We start from the raw sequence: 17,295 nt of genomic DNA on the forward strand, positions 1-17,295 counted from the left end.
AGCTGGCGAGAACCTAGCCGGAATCAATTTGATCTCCGCTCGGCGCTCCCCAAATTTCCTTCACGCAGGCAATCGCAGGCTGTGGCCTAGCCGGAATCAATCAATCTGATCTCCGCCCAGCCCTCCCCAAGTTTCCTTCAAACTAGCAATCGCGGCAGGCTGTGGTGCGGTCAATACTGGATTAGCACGGCAAATCGACGGCAAATCGGCAACAGCGATCAAGCCCAATGGCTCCAACTCTCCGCTCCAGTACTAGCAATCCTGGCCGGTAAGTCATGTGACTCCCTGTAATTTAGCGATTTGTTTTTCAGTCAGGCCATCTAGAGAATCTTTGAATCACGTAGTCAACTACAGCTTCTCCTCCAACGCTTGTAAATGAGCGAAATAATTTTTCAGTCGGGCCATGTATTAGAAGCTTTGAATCATCTAAAATATCCTTGTCTAGACTCTACAGGAAAACGTAAAATAGTCTGATGTGTACTAGTCTTAATATATTGTAGATTCTCCAACGCTGTAGGTTGAATCCTTTACCAGATGAATAAGTATTAGCTATCCTTGCACCATATAATATTAACTTTGCCCAAAATTGTGTTATGCTATTTTCGGATAGGACTGTCATATTTTTTTTGCAATTCAGGAACTTATTTGTTAATTGCTCTGTATGATGCATAGATCATTGGCTTCTCAAGATGGAGCAGAAGGTTCAGCTGTGGCTGGTTCAGGGAATGGAAACTCCGTCGATCCTTCAGTGTCTCAACATGCTACTCCAATATCGCAAGCTGCTACTCCAATATCTCAAGCTGCTACTCCGACATCTGAAGCTGCTACTCCGACATCTCAGGTTACATCTGGTAGAGCTGGTTCTAAGAGGAAGCTAACATCTGCAGTATGGAATGAGATGGAATCAAAATTAGAAAATGGAGAATGGAAAGCTGAGTGCAATTATTGTCACAGAAAATTTGCTTCAGGACCTAGAGCTGGCACCAGTCACTTGCATTCGCATTTGGATTCTTGTCCTGCTAGGCATGCACCTATGGGCCCAAAGCAACAAAAATTAAGGTTGACAAAAGGTGAAGGTGGCAAAGTGAATGTAGAAAATATCATTTTTGACCAAGAGAAGGCTAGGAAAGATCTTGCATTGATGATCCCCTCTATGGTATAAACTCAATATTCTTAATGCTCTTTATGGTCCCCTCTATGGACGAGAGCATGCAACCACAGAAATAGAGAAGGTGAGGAAATTACTGATTGGATTAGTGAAGCAATATAAAGACGAAGTTGAAGGTGAGGATACATGGGATGCTTATGTTGCTGAGCCAGTTGGAGAAGAAGATGAAGCCATGAAACTGTATGATCTGTATATGTCTAGTCGTCCCACTGTACCTTCTTCATCAATCCATACAGAATTGGACTTGTATTTGGAAGAAGCTTGTCTTCCTAGAACACAAGAACTGGATATCATCACTTGGTGGAAGGTTAGCGGCTCGAGGTTTCCTACTTTGCAAAAACTTGCTCGTGATATATTGCCTATTCCCATAACATCTGTGGCTTCCGAATGTGCATTTAGTACTAGCGGAAGAGTACTAAGTGCGCATCGTAGTAGACTTACTCCGAATGTGGCTGAAGCTCTCATGTGCATGCAAGCTTGGTCTCGTGCTGATATGTTAGGTAATATGGTTTTGCAATTGCATTTGTTTCTCTACTTTGCAGATAACTTGCCATTTACTAATGTTGGTTATTTCATCAGGTGGATGGGATTCTACTCTCTTTGCTACATTTCAGAGTGTTCTTGAGGATGATGAAGAAGGTATGGTAAATTACTAAAATGCGTTGATATAAATTAGATGTGCATAGTTTACTAATGTTTTTTTTATCATTTGTTGCGTCTGTAGGATGAGTCTACTTCAATCATCACTCAAGAGTGAAGATGCGGCACTACTTCTATCTCTGTTGGGTTGGCGGTTGACGGCTGGTGTTTGTGCTCTCTAGATGTTGTCCAGCAAGCTGCTGTTTGTGCTGGTCTAGTAGCTGGTGTAGATGGCCCAAAGAACCAACATCACTTGTCGTTGTGTTGTCCGCTAGCTATTTCCGTTGGCTGATGCTGGTGCTAGATGTTGGCTTTTCGCTGAGACTATGAAATTTACCTTTCTGTTGTTATTTGTTACTTGCTGGCTATTATGCCCTGAACTATGTTAAGTCGTGGTGTCAACCATTGTCAAATTATCATGTCACTTTTGATTTACTACTATGAGATTAAGGCTTATATGAGATCGTCATTTCCAAATCTGATATGTGGCATGAGCTAACTATTATTGATTTAGGATATTGATTTTTGTTTGTCAAATCTCTAGTAAAGTTATGGGAAAATTATGTTTTTGAATATACCCGCCGGGTACCCAATGGGTACGGGTACCCGCCGGGTATGGGTGTGGGTAAAATTTCATACCCGCGGGTACGAGTATGGGTAGAATTTTCTACCCGTGGACTATATGGGTATGGGTATGGTATTGCTCTACCCTGCCCATACCCTGCCCATTGCCATCCTTGAGTGTGGATGATGATTGTTTGCAGAAAACAGTAGAACAAGTATTGCAGTAGATTGTATTCGATTAAAAGAATGGACCGGGGTCCACAGTTCACTAGAGGTGTCTCTCCGATAAGAATAAGCATGTTGGGTGAACAAATTACAGTTGGGCAATTGACAAATAAAGAGGGCATGACCATGCACATACATGATATGATGAGTATTGTGAGATTTAATTGAGCATTACGACAAAGTACATAGACCGCTATCCAGCATGCATCTATGCCTAAAAAGTCCACCTTCAGGTTATCATCCGAACCCCTTCCGGTATTAAGTTGCAAACAACAGACAATTGCATTAAGTATGGTGCGTAATGTAATCAACAACTACATCCTTAGACATAGCATCGATGTTTTATTCCTAGTGGCAACAACACATCCACAACCTTAGAACTTTCTGTCACTGTCCCAAATTTAATGGAGGCATGAACCCACTATCGAGCATAAATACTCCCTCTTGGAGTTACTAGCAAAAACTTGGCCAGAGCCTCTACTAATAACGGAGAGCATGCAAGATCATAAACAACACATAGATAATAGATTGATAATCAACATAGCATAGTATTCTCTATCCATCGGATCCCAACAAACACAACATATAGTATTACAGATAGATGATCTTGATCATGTTAGGCAGCTCACAAGACCCGACAATAAAGCACAATTAGGAGAAGACGACCATCTAGCTACTGCTATGGACCCATAGTCTAGGGGTGAACTACTCACTCATCACTCCGGAGGCGACCATGGCGGTGAAGAGTCCTCCGGGAGATGATTCCCCTCTCCGGCAGGGTGCCGGAGGCGATCTCCTGAATCCCCCGAGATGGGATTGGCGGCGGCGGCGTCTCTGGAAGGTTTTCCGTATCGTGGCTCTCGGTACTGGGGGTTTCGCGACGAAGGCTTTAAGTAGGCGGAGGAGATAGGTCAGGGGGCCACACGAGGGCCCCACACGACAGGTCGGCGCGGCCAGGGCTTGGGCCACGCCGCCCTGGTGTCTGGCCACCTCGTGGCCCCACTTCGTATCCTCTTCGGTCTTCTGGAAGCTTCGTGGAAAAATAGGCCCCTGGGCGTTGATTTCGTCCAATTCCAAGAATATTTCCTTACTAGGATTTCTGAAACCAAAAACAGTAGAAAACAGCAACTGGCTCTTCGGCATCTCGTTAATAGGTTAGTGCCGGAAAATGCATAAATATGACATAAAGTATGCATAAAACATGTAGATATCATCAATAATGTGGCATGAAACATAAGAAATTATCGATACGTCGGAGACGTATCAGGGCACTAACGATATTCGCATATCCATGAAGTAATCATCCTTAGTATGCACCGTTGCTAAGACTCATCGTTTCGAAGCATCACGTGATGATCGGGTGTTATAGATTCTACGTGTGCATACAATGGGTCCAAGCCAGATTTGCACATGCGAATACTAAGGTTATACTTTACGAGCCTAGCATGTACATACATGGTCTCGAAAAGTCGTCATGATATGATGGATAAAATTATGAGTGAAATTGTTCATCATATTAAAAGGTTACTAATAGTGATATCCGGAACACTTGTCATATGATGATCAACTTCAAAGTAAGAACCTCAAGGTTATTGGTATTTGACCAAACAAACCTAGACCTAGAAGTTATTGATGTTGAAGTGTTTTTCTGAATGATTAGGAAAGCTAAAAGAGAAACTACAAAAGATTATTGGCAGAAATAAAGAAAAGACTAGAAAGTCTAGCTCAGGTGTATATAAATGATATACATGTTGTGGATGTATTCCTTGTTTAAGTCACATAATGAAATTCTTGGGTATTTGTACCAAGTTGGTTGGTATGAGATATCATACAATACAACGCAATACAAGAATACGATGGCCTAAGTGACTAATAAGGAATATGGTAATAATGCACGTCTGGAACATAATAAAGTGTTATCATGTTTGTCGTTGGCATTCTACCTAGCCCTTAGAATTTATAATAAAGAACTTAATAATTGTTATTTTGCTCTGGTCAAATAGAAACAATGAGTTGTTCAAATTATTACATTACTCCATGTACGATGGATAAGTTATTATAAATCTTAATGGTGAAACACACATACATAACACTGACGCTAATACGCCGTAAGGCAAATGATGTGAATTCCACTTATTTTTGGAACCGCCATTTAGTTCATGTTGGAAAGGAACGCATGAAGAAACTTCATGCAAATGGATTTTTGGAGTCATTTGATTTTTGAATCGTTTGGCGCTTGCAAATACTTTCTAAAAGAATGATTAAAATACCGTTCATAGGCCAAGAGTTGAACGGGCAACTAACTTAGTGGAAACATACATGATGATGTATATGGTTCACTGAGCATAGTTGTGTGCGGGAGATTCTTCTACTTCATGAAAACTTCAAACAATGAATTGAGTATATATATGTGGATATATTCGATAAGGAAGAAGTTTGAAACATTTTAATGGATTCAAATAAATTTCAGCATGAAGTGGAAATCATCGTAATAGAAAAATCAAATATCTACGATTGGATCATAGTAGAAATATTTGAATTACTAGTTTTAGCGAACATCTAAGAGAGTTATGAAATTGTTCTACAACTCACGTTTCTTGGAGTATCATAGTGATGATGGAGTGTCCGAGAGATGTATCCAAACCTTGTTGGGTCAATGATGAGAGAAAATATTGATGCCATTATATTTTTGTGGATTATGCTTTAGAGACTACCGCTTTTACACTAAATAGAGCATCATCATGATCCGTTGAAATGACACCATACAAGTTATGGCATGGGTATAAACCCTAATAGTCTTTTCTTTAAATTTTGGTCTAAGAGTTAACAACCAAAATCGGATGATTGTCTTTGTTGGTTATCCCAAAGAATTGATAGGGAATTCTTTCCACTATGAAGTAAAAGACAAAAGTGTTTGTTAATGTTACTTGCTTATTTTCAAGAAATTGTTTTCTAGCTAAGTATTTGAGTGGGAGGACAATAGAACTTGATAAGGTTTATGAACCTGAGCATAATGATCAGAGTAGTGCAGCATCGGAAATTGGTTCCGGAAGCGACCACGACAATCATGGCTCCCATGACTACAAAGTGTTTTTAGCCATGGAGATCGAAGTACATATTGAACCTTGTAGGTATGGTTTACTTTGTGATCAAATAAATGATCTGTGGACAAAGGATTGATTTTGAACAATGATAAACCAACTACAAACAAAGAAGTTATGATGGGCCCTGACTCCGTTAAAATAGCTATACGCCATGAAATCCATGATAGATGAATACTTTTTGAAAGTAAATGAATCTATAAAGTTGATGGAATTGGATGGAATATCCTTGAAGAGTTGTCTACGATAAGATTAGATCTTCCGTAGCAATGCTTATAGTCTATGAGGATTATTCTAGTAATCGCTACATATTTCTTTTATGAGATATGCTAGTAGGATGGCAAAATACATTACTTAACAGAAGTGTGTAGTAAAGATGTATACAAGATACAACCAAGAGTTTTTGCTAGTTCGTGGAATACTAGATAGGTATACGAACTTCAATTGGATGAAGTAAGTATCACGGAGTTGGAATCTTCACCGGAAGAAATAGTCAAAGAGTTTTTGATTTCATCATAGACGATGAAGAAGCTTCCATTTGCAAGAAATTAAGTGGGAGCGATGAGACATATTTATAATACTTATGTATATGATATATAATTGGTTATAAATGATGTAATTATATACTTGATTAAAAAGGTTTCATTGAGAATTAATTTCAATGAAAGGATATGGACTGAAACAAATTTAGTGTCAAGATCTATGAAGATAGATTGAAATACATTATAAGTTTAAGTCAAAGTACATAAAATGAATATTGAAGTAGCTCAATATAGAAATATTAAGAAAATGTTCTTATCACGTGAAGTTTTAACAAGACTTGAGTGTATCTTACACTCAATGAGTAAAAACACATGAGTGATTATAGATCACGAATAATATGTACACAATCAGATGTCCTGTGCTCTTAAAAATGTTATGAGCATGTACCAGAATGATTCATGTGATGATCATTGAAAAACAGTAAGAATATTCTTGAGTGCTTAAGAAGAACCAAGGATATATATGTATATAGTTTTGTATGGAGAAATGACAGACAAATCGCTGTAAGGTGTTGCACCGATATTTGTTTTGTTACATATGAAAATAAAATTTCAATATCAAATTAGACTAAGTGTTGTTTAAAAGGTAGCACAATGAGCTAGAAGTTGTCTATGCTAGATTTAGAAGAGTTCTAAATATTGTGACGGATTCTACAAATGAAGGCAGAGTATGTCATTGTTTTGAAAATGACTGAGGATGTTAAGTCAAGAGGTTCTTTGAGAACTTGGTGTAGTTCTGATAGTGTCAGAACTTTGAAGCTATATTGTGTATGACAATATTAGTGACATATTTCAGACCGCGGAATTAAGGTTCCACCAGAGGACTGAACATATAAGAATAATGCTGACTCATTTGGAAAATGAGTGATGCGTTGAGACGCAAATGAATTGCAAAATACATACATTTCTGAGCGTGTCAGATCCGTTGACTAAAACCTCTCCCGTGAGCAAAACATGATAAAGCACCGGAAGGCCAAGGTGTTATATCTTTACAAATGTAAACTAGATTATTGACTCTAGTGCAAGTGGGAGACTGTTGGAGATATGCCCAAGAGGCAATAATAAAATGGTTATTATAATATATCTTTGAGTTTATGATAATGTTCACATACCATGCTATAATTGTATTAACCGAAACATTGATACATGTGTGTTATGTGAACAACAAGGAGTCCCTAGTAAGCCTCTTGTATAACTAGCTTGTTGATTAATAGATGATCATCGTTTCATGATCATGAACATTGGATGTTATTAATAACAAGGTTATGTCATTATGTGAATGATATAATGGACACACTCAATTAAGCGTAGCATAAGATCACGTCATTAAGTTATTTGCTATAAGCTTTCGATACATAGTTACCTAGTCCTTTCGACCATGAGATCATGTAAATCACTTATACCGGAAAGGTACTTTGATTACATCAAACGCCACTGCTTAAATGGGTGGTTATAAAGATGGGATTAAGTATCTGGAAAGTATGAGTTGAGGCATATGGATCAACAGTGGGATTTGTCCATCCCGATGATGGATAGATATACTCTGGGCCCTCTCGGTGGAATGTCGTCTAATAGCTTGCAAGCATATGAATGGTTCATAAGATACCACATACCACGGTACGAGTAAAGAGTACTTGTCAGGAGACGAGGTTGAACAAGGTATAGAGATACCGATGATCAAACCTCAGACAAGTAAAATATCGCGTGACAAAGGAATCGGTATCGTATGTGAATGGTTCAGTCGATCACTAAAGTCATCGTTGAATATGTGGGAGCCATTATGGATCTCCAGATCCCGCTATTGGTTATTGGTCGGAGAGAAGTCTCAACCATGTCTACATAGTTCGCGAACCGTAGGGTGACACACTTAAGGTTTGATGTCATTTAAGTAGATATGGAAATATGGAATGGAGTTCAAAGTTTTTTTTCGGAGTCTCAGATGGGATCCAGGACATCACGAGGAGTTCCGGAATGGTCCGGAGAATAAGATTCATATATAGGAAGTCATATTCCAAGTTTGGAAATGATCCGGTGCATTTATGGCAGGTTCTAGAAGGTTCTAGAAAAGTCCGGAAGAAAGGCACTATGGAAGGTGGAGTCCCGGAGGGACTCCACAAGCTTGGCCGGCCAAACCCTAAGGGAGGAGTCCCAGGTGGGCTCCACCTGAGGTGGCCGGCCACCCTCCCTCAAGGAAAGGTGGGAATCCCACCTAGAGTGGGACTCCCATCTTGAGTAGGTTTCCCACCAAAGTTAGGTTTTGGTGTTGGGGTCTTATTCGAAGACTTGGTATACAACTCTTGGGGCTTCCACCTATATAATGAGGGGCATAGGCGAGGGGCCGGCCACACCAAGCCACTCTTGGCCGCAGCCCCCAAGTGGTCGGCGCCCAAGCCCCCTCTCCCAAACCCTAGCGCCCCTCCTCCACCACTTCTCCCGCATACGCTTAGCGAAGCTCCGCCGGAGATCTCCATCGACAACCGCCACCACGCCGTCGTGCTGCCGGGATTCCGAGGAGGATCTACTACTTCCGCTGCCCGCTGGAACGGGAAGAAGGACGTCGTCTTCATCAACACCGAACGTGTGACCGAGTACGGAGGTGCTGCCCGATTGTGGCACCGTCAAGATCTTCTACGCGCTTTTGAAAGCGGCAACTGATCGTCTACCGCAGCAACGAGAGCCTCCTCTTGTAGGCTTTGGAAATCTTCAAGGGTTAGTCTCGTTCATCCCCTCGTTGCTCCCATCTTCTAGATTGCATCTTGGCTTGGATTGCGTTCTCGCGGTAGGATTTTTTTTGTTTTCTATGCTACGAATCCCATCATCCGCAACCCGGCTTCATGGCAAGCAAGATAAACCGGAAAGATCTAAACACATGAAGGACGAAAAATATACCGAAGGCAAACAATCCGGAACAAAATCTAACTAACCCCGGTTATACCGGGGTTTTTTGCAAAAGTTTCAAGTGACTCGAAGTTTTTTCTCTAAGTTCAAGAGATTGTGTATTTGGCAAAAAGACTTTTAGACCTCATACGTCAAAACACCCAAAAGAGGTAGACAGAGCCAAAGTCAAAGAGCTAAACAAACACTAAATTGAACTCGGGATTGAACCCGGAGTACTTGGCATAAAAGGTTCACACAAACCGAACATAGAAAGTTCAAACAAACCGGACCTAATAGCCTAATAAGTTTAACGGACCAGACGGACATAAACTATATATTACATCTTCAAACCCGGCGAACCGGGCATTTCACGAATTTTTTTTAAGACACGGACAAAGTTTGTCATGCGTATTCCGAAGAGGAGCTTTCCGGAGCTTGGCCAGACGCAGCTGGTTCATCGTTGGCAGTTCTGGTTTCTTCAGTAGGTTCTTCGGCTTCATCGTCGCTTTGAGCATCTTCTAAGTCTTATGGGAACGGTATGAAAGTGCTCACAAAGGCATAGTGGGCCACTTGATAAGCTCGGTCGGGGCGCTTGGCGGTAAGAATGGGGTCGGTGTCAGTAGGAGCACCAAAGCGCATCGTCTCCAGAGCATCCAAGTCCAGGTCTTCATACCAGGAGCAGACAAACCGCAAAGCGGTGTCTGCACCAGAACGTGCAAGAGAACGTCGCCATTCATGAAGCTGGGCACCACATTTCTTAAGTCGGGCGAAGATATCATCAACACGGTCCGGAACAGTTTCACCGGGCCAGAGACACTTGAAAGCTTCAATCGCGACATCCGAAAACTTGGCAAGCTTGCTCATGTGGGTCACGCGGGCGGAGAGAGCCGTGATACATTCCTCTGTGGTCCAGGGGCGGCATCATAAGCCAGATCCTTGCTGCTTCGGCATGTGCCTGTGACTCAGGGAAGATGGCTGCGGAAAAGGACAAAAGAAACCGGTATAAGAGCAAGCCGAGAGAATGAGAAAATTTACAAAGAAGGAGAAAAAGCTTACTCCAGATCTTGTCATCCAGGTCCTTGATTTTCCGGCCATGGGTAATCTGGACCAGCTCCAGCTCATTGTTCCGCTGCCTCTCCAGCTCCCGCAGATCCGTTTCCACTTTGATCTCCTGCTGCAACCGGTCCCGGAGTATCTGGATCTCCCCCTCATGCAACTCGATCAGCGCGGCTTTGGATTCTTCAACCTCAGCTTTTCTGGCCTTGATGGCCTCTTTCAGCGCGCTGTCGTGTCGTAGCCCAAGCTGGATCAACACCTCCTTAAGCCTGGCGGTCTCATTCTTTTGAGCCTGCAGTTCATTCTGGTGTTGGACGGAAAGCTTTTCCTTCTCGCCTGGAAACCGGAATAAAATAAATTAGCAAAGTAAAAATTAACAAGGGAAAAGAAAAGGAGAAATGAAACAAACCTTGGAAGATGCAACCCGACTGATGAGCTCATCAAGTTGGGAAGATTCCGGTAGCACAACTGTACAAAAAGAAACCGATTCACAAAGTTGAACGATGGCAAAACTGGTATAAAAGAAACCGATTAGGAAAGAGAAGCGCAAACGAAAAACAAACCTCTGCACTGGCTATGGGTCAGCTGGAGTGCTGCATGAGCGTCAGAGAGACCGCGGTGCTCCCACAACAGCTGCTCAAACAACTTCTTGCGAGATTCCAGCACACCCTGCAAGGATTAAATGCAAGTATGATGTATGCCGGCTTGTTGAGCAGTTTCATGCTAAGTACTGCATACTTAACCCGAAACTCGGGGACTATGTATGCCGGTTTTTTGGAGCAGTTTCATGCTAAGTACTGCGTACTTAACCCGAAACTTGGGGACTATGAGGATATATGTGTAAGTGTCTAAGTCAATGGCAGATCAGAATGATGACGAAATTTAGATCCGGAAGAGAAAACTTACCGATACGTTCTTGTCTACATCGTACCAAGCGTTGTCGAAATCTCGCATGCACCGTTTGAGCCGCTGCATGTGTTGGATTGTATTCCGGGAGCCGCGAGGATCCACCAGAGGTAGCCCATCCTTGCCCAAGCCAGAGTTCGCTTTAGTTATATCCGTGATGTTCCACTCATCAGCGTACCTCTAGAGAGAGCCCAAGTTAGCCTCACCCCGGTTAAGCTCGATAATCCGGCCAGCTTGCGTGGATATCTTATCCCTGATGGAAGCTGCGGCTTGGCTGGTGTACAACATAAGAGCCCGGGAGCCAGTTGGCTGAGCCACAGTGGCCTGGAGGGCGCCGGAAAGCTGCTCCGGGGTGATTGCAGTGCTTCGTCGGGAGGAAACCTTCTTAGCAGGGGAAGCAATTGGAGGCTTCTTGGCGGATACCGGTGGCGGTGCAGGAGAAGCCGGCTTGGAACCTTCCGACGGCGCAGAGGAGGAAGTTTTCTTGGGTGAAACAACTGGTACTTCGTGTATATTTTTGCGGAAGTATTATTCCTAGTTTTTATATCGTATCCCAACAAGGAGCGTAGGCGGATGTTTATCAGTGGTGTTTCTGTCGCACCCAAGGTGTCACAAGTCTTAGGTGAATTGACTGCAATAATTAAAATGGAAAGTGGTGAGTGTGAATAGTAGGAGTTTGGAGTATTGATAACGCAATAAAGTAAAGTGCATAAAAGTAAATAGCTAATAGTAAATAAACGAGTTTCTGCAGATGGAAAAGTAGGCGCGGGACTCGGTTCATGGTGATAGTGAATGTGTCGGGTGGAATAAAGGCAATAAGTGAACATGATTCTTCATATTTATATCTGAGAAGGCATGCAACCCGTAAGAGAGAAAGACTCCTCTTAGTAGATTTCATCTTCCTCCAATAATCCTTTTTCCCTGTTACCAAAGCCATGATCAGCGTATCTATTAAGGTGGTTAAACCAGAGTAAAGCTTTAAGCTTGGTGGTTCCTTGTGATTCCTCGAGTATTGCTAGATCCTCTTTGATATCGGCTGTGTCACTCGGGGGGCGCTGATTCACTAGCACATAAGTTCCTGTTTATGAGTTCTTGAGATCATGCTATTTGGGCCCTTAAATTAGATAACAACATTAGGTGCACATAAACATTCATACTCATATATGAAATAATCTCAAACATAAGTTCACAAATGGATGGAATAAAATCGGCACATCACATCTCACTAGTCCCCTACATCTCCCACGCCAATGGGATCTACTCACACATGAGAGGAGAATAACATATCAACATCATAACGAAGTGAATGAAGTTCGTCTTGATATTACCATAGCAAGCCACAATAGTTGAAGATCAAGTCAAATACAAACTAGAATGAAATAGAGGTTTCAATCCCTAATCTTACAAGTATGAATATCTCTCACTCTCTCAGTACAAGTGGGATGTAGTGGATCGGGTGCTGATCTTGATGAGATTGATCTTCGATGGAGTCGAGATTGGTCTTCTCCTTCTGCAAATCTGATCTCCTCACTCTGGTGCGAATGGTGGCTGATGTGTTCTCTTTTTTGTCTTTGTGTCTTCACAGAAAAGGTTGGGTTTTATAAGACGAAGGCGCCGCCGGTCCGTACGGGCGGACAGTACGGCCAAGCCCCACCCGTACCAATGCCCGTTAAAGCCCATGCGTCGTTAGGATTGAATTGGCCTCAAAAGGGAATGTCTCTATTTCGTTGCAATTAGCCCATAAACGTCCTTGGATCCTCCAAATATGATGGTTTCATGAAATACATAGTTGAAATCAAGGTTTCGCTTGGATCGTGATATTATCGTTAGTTGAAACACAAAATCCAATGAAAAACCAATGAAATCAATAGATAGGTGGTGGGAAATCCATAGTAAAATGCATCAAAATTTGGATCTATCAACAGTGTTGGTTAGAGATTGACTAAACAATTTAAGTTTTAGTTCATCATCAGTGTAGTTTCTCAATTTAATTGTCCAACACAACTCAGTAGAAGAATGCAAATGACTATAAGGATCCTCATCGAGATCATCTCCAACAAAACTACTCTCCTTCATAATAGCAATAAAATGTGGATGAATAGCATACTCCACGTCGCTCCCATTGGGGAATTCCTTAACGAACCCTCAGTTGAACCTACCGAGGTATTCAGCTGCATCAAACTTATTCATAAGCCCGAGAGCATCCATGGTATTATCTAAAACTATTAAACAACTTTAGTAAAAACAATAATAGATCAACAACTAAGAACAGAGACCAAAAGCATTGAGCTCCCCGGAAACGGCGCCAGAAAATAGCCTGATAACTGCAAGAACACATATCAGTTGTAGCTAGTTTTGAAATAAGAGTATCGAACCACGAGGAGCTAGTGGTTAGGGTCTTAATGCCCCTTGCTACTTTCTACTAAAGGTTACTTAATAAGTGTTTTCTAATATCAAAATATTTAAAGGGGAGTGTTGTAAATGGTTGCAAATAAAGTAAATAAAGTAGTAAAAATGTTATAAGAATTAAGAAATGGGTTGAAACTTAATGAGACAAAGTGTTCTCAGGGATTATTGGATCCACCTCTAGCACTAGGATTCATGTTAATTAAGATAAAATATGCTTTTAAGCATGTTGTGTGTGGGAGAGCTCCGTAATAAGAGGCGCCCAGAAAGCCATCAGTCATCACATCTCTAAATAATCACAACAACTAGTCTTCTGCAAGCCACATATTGACTATTGCTATTAAGGGGTTTACCCCGTGGTTATCGATATGAGCTTTGTGAATCCCTCTTATCCCCCTTATTCATGTGTCAAAGCGCCGATACGGTAATGTCACTTCCCGCCATTCACTTTACCACACTTCAAAGAGTAGTTCCCTCTCAAGACCATAAGGCATATATTACATGGTGCACAACACATAATATCAAGAGATAGAGAGAACTAACACACATTAATACTTAAAACCATATATCATCTTAGATTCATCTCATATTCATGCCAGGGTTTCTCCATCTCCTCAAGAACTAAAAGTACTACTCAATCACAGAGACAATCAAGAACATCATCATAATCTTATGGAAGATATTAAAGGAATGGAATGAATTCAAATACAAATCCACAATAGCAATCAAGATTACAACTATGGTTGGAGGATGATGATGGTGATGGTGCAGCGGTTAATGATGATGAAGTGGATGATGCCTTGTCCTCCAAGGATCAATGTAGCAGCCCGGATCTTGCCTTCTCCAAAGTTCCTTCTAGAGATCTGATCTGAGACGGTGTTTTTCTGTTTCACGAAGCTGTGGGTGTCTGATCTCTGATCCGTTTGCGGGAGGTCAAAGTATTTGACGAGGCGGTGCTTCTGGAGGGTGGTACGTGCGGATGGTACAGGCGGGCGTTGCCCGTACCGATGCCCGTTAAAGCTACTGGAATTTTTCCTCGCATTGTCCTTTCGCCCAGGTGCATAATTAAGTGCAAAATGATTTCTATCACGTCAAAATGCCAGAAAATGACAATTTTCATTGATATTTCATCATTGACTTATTATTTTGAGATCCTGTGTAGACAAGCATAAAAGAGCGCGATAGCACGGTGAAATACAAAGATCCTACCACTACTCAATGATATCTTGATAAAACAATGATGCAAAAACATGCTAAAAATGCACTCATCGTGACTGAAAATAAACGATTATATGATATGGTTCGATAGTAGGTTAATCTAGGAATAATGGAACAATATAATGCCTTGCTCCAGGCTAGTGGTTCATACTTATTACACACTATTATTTAAACTATCGTAGTGCAGTGCGTCCTGAGATACCATCGTAGATGGCATCTTGCAGCGTCCTGTTCCAATGCGTGGATAGTAGAGATTGGGAGGTAGGGTGGTGGGGCCTCCTTATCATTGATGAGTTCAGGTTCAACGTGAGGAGCAAAGTTGACCACAATCTCTCCACTGACCTTGGTAACAACAATAGATGGAGAGGTGCCAGCTTCAGTAATAGTCACACTATGTACATCCTTGTATCCAACAACAAGTCCAGCCAACCTTTTGATGCATCTGACCTTGGAAACACATGTAGGAGCTTTATCTTTACCATTCCTCTGATGCTTGGTACTTAACTTTGGTATCCCATGCCCAAATGTTCCGAGGTGTATGTCAGATGTTCCAGACCTCAGCTGTTCTAGCATGGATATTTAGGGTGCACAACCAGCCCATTTTACTCGTGTCCAAGAACCTTTTGCTCGAAACTTGGCCCAGATGCTTCGGACCTCGATAGCAAATGTTTCAGACTTGCACGCTTTGGTATGCTCGGATCCTAGTACGGAAATTGGCCTAGATATACCGCCCCCTGGAAGATCGGGCCTTCGGGATGCCTACATATAACAAATAGAAGGAAAAAGATCCGATGTTCAAGGGGTAGCTACACACACATTCATTATACATCGATTCAATCCGTTTTTGCTTGATTTGTATTAGTACACAAATTTTTGGTGTGGAGAAGTGATTTCAGTTGTTTTATCAAAGTCAACAAAAACAAAAAGTCAACACAAAATGCATTTATGAGTTGACTTTGAAAAAACAAACCAAGATTGAGCTGACAGTCGCATAAAAACTACGACGGTACATGCCAAATTGAGCAGACCAGACAGATGAAAAAGCTGAATGACGTCGAAATGAAACCAGCCTGGTATACAAGCTACTAACAAAAGGAGATCCTTTACTTAACGAGAATGAGATAGCATCGTGCATGACGACAAATGACTAGTTTAGATATGTTGTGTGTAATGGAATATGCACACACCATATTTAAGGAACGATCATCTAGCCAACATTGTCTTGTACTGGATCACCGCTTACCAATGTCACACTCCTTTCCTTTTCCCTCTATCCTCTCCTTGCAGCCACCACCCTTTCCCTCTCTCCTCTCCTTTTCCACTCCATCTCTTTGCTTTTTCTCTCACGAGGCAGCCTTCTCTACAAGCATCACCTAGCACATGCACGCTATCACCGTACCTCCACCGTGGCATCCTAACCTAGCTGTCCGTACGTGGAAGTAGGTTAAGGCGATCCATTAGCCACGCCCTGAGCAGATCAGACAAATGGAAAAGCTGAAATGATGTCGAAATGAAACTAGCCTGATATACAAGCTAGCAAAAGGAGAAATTTTACTGAACGAGAACGAGATAGCATTGTGCATGGCGATAATTGACTCGTGTCCGAGAACCTTTTGCCCAAACTTGGCCCAGATGCTTCAGACCTCGATAGCAAATGTTTCAGACTTACACGCTTTGGTATGCTCGGACCTTAGTTCAAGGGGTAGCTAAACACGCATGCATTATACATCGATTTATCGGTCTTTGTAGTAGTACACAAATTTCTGGTGTGTAGAAGTGATTTCAGTTGTTTTGTCAAAGTCAACAAAAACAACAAGTCAACACAAAATGCATTTATGAGTTGACTTTAAAAAAAATCAAACCAAGATTGAGCTGACGGTCGCATAAAAACTACGACGATACATGCCAAATTGAACAGACCAGACATATGAAAAAGCTGAATGACGTCGAAATAAAACCAGCCTGGTATACAAGCTACTAGCAAAAGGAGATCTTTTACTTAACGAGAATGAGATAGCATCGTGCATGGCGACAAAGGAATAATTTAGATATGTTGCTTGTAATGGCATATGCACACAACATATTTAAGGAACGAGCATCTAGCCAACATTGTCTCGTACTGGATCACCGCTAACCGATGTCACACTCCTTTCCTTTTCCCTCTCTCCTCTCCTTGCAACCACCATCCTTTCCCTCTCTCATATCCTTTCCCACTCCATCTCTTTCCTTTTTCGCTCACGGGGCAGCCTTCTCTGCAAGCATCACTTGGCACATGCGCGCTATCACCGTACCTCCACCGTGGCATCGAACCTAGCTGTCCGTACGGGGAAGTAGGATGAGGCGACCCATTAGCCACGCCCTGAGCAGATCAGACAAATGGAAATGCTGAATGACGTCAAACTAAACCCTAAAAGCCCGGTGTACACTCTAGCAAAAGGAGAAATTTTAGTTGAGGGGGATGAGATAGCAGTAGCAGTGTGCATGGAGAGAAAGGACTAATTTGGAAATACGGCAGCAAGCCGGGGGCAGATACGGAAAAGAACACGTCAGCCGCGGGTAAAATAGCCCAACAAAAACGAGGCTTTCCAAGTAA

The 17,295-nt window shown here is 41.9% G+C and overlaps 1 long non-coding RNA gene across 1 annotated transcript; it reads left to right on the plus strand.

Moving 5' to 3' along the window:
- The first annotated feature begins 681 nt into the window (after nucleotides 1-681).
- On the plus strand, nucleotides 682-2,252 carry LOC127323990 (uncharacterized). The gene is made up of 3 exons (XR_007866052.2): nucleotides 682-1,668; nucleotides 1,748-1,812; nucleotides 1,893-2,252. It is a non-coding gene; the product is annotated as an uncharacterized lncRNA (long non-coding RNA).
- The last annotated feature ends 15,043 nt before the right edge of the window (nucleotides 2,253-17,295 follow it).

Source organism: Lolium perenne, chromosome 7, assembly GCF_019359855.2.
Source record: "Lolium perenne isolate Kyuss_39 chromosome 7, Kyuss_2.0, whole genome shotgun sequence".
In the NCBI taxonomy this organism is placed as follows: Eukaryota; Viridiplantae; Streptophyta; class Magnoliopsida; order Poales; family Poaceae; genus Lolium; species Lolium perenne.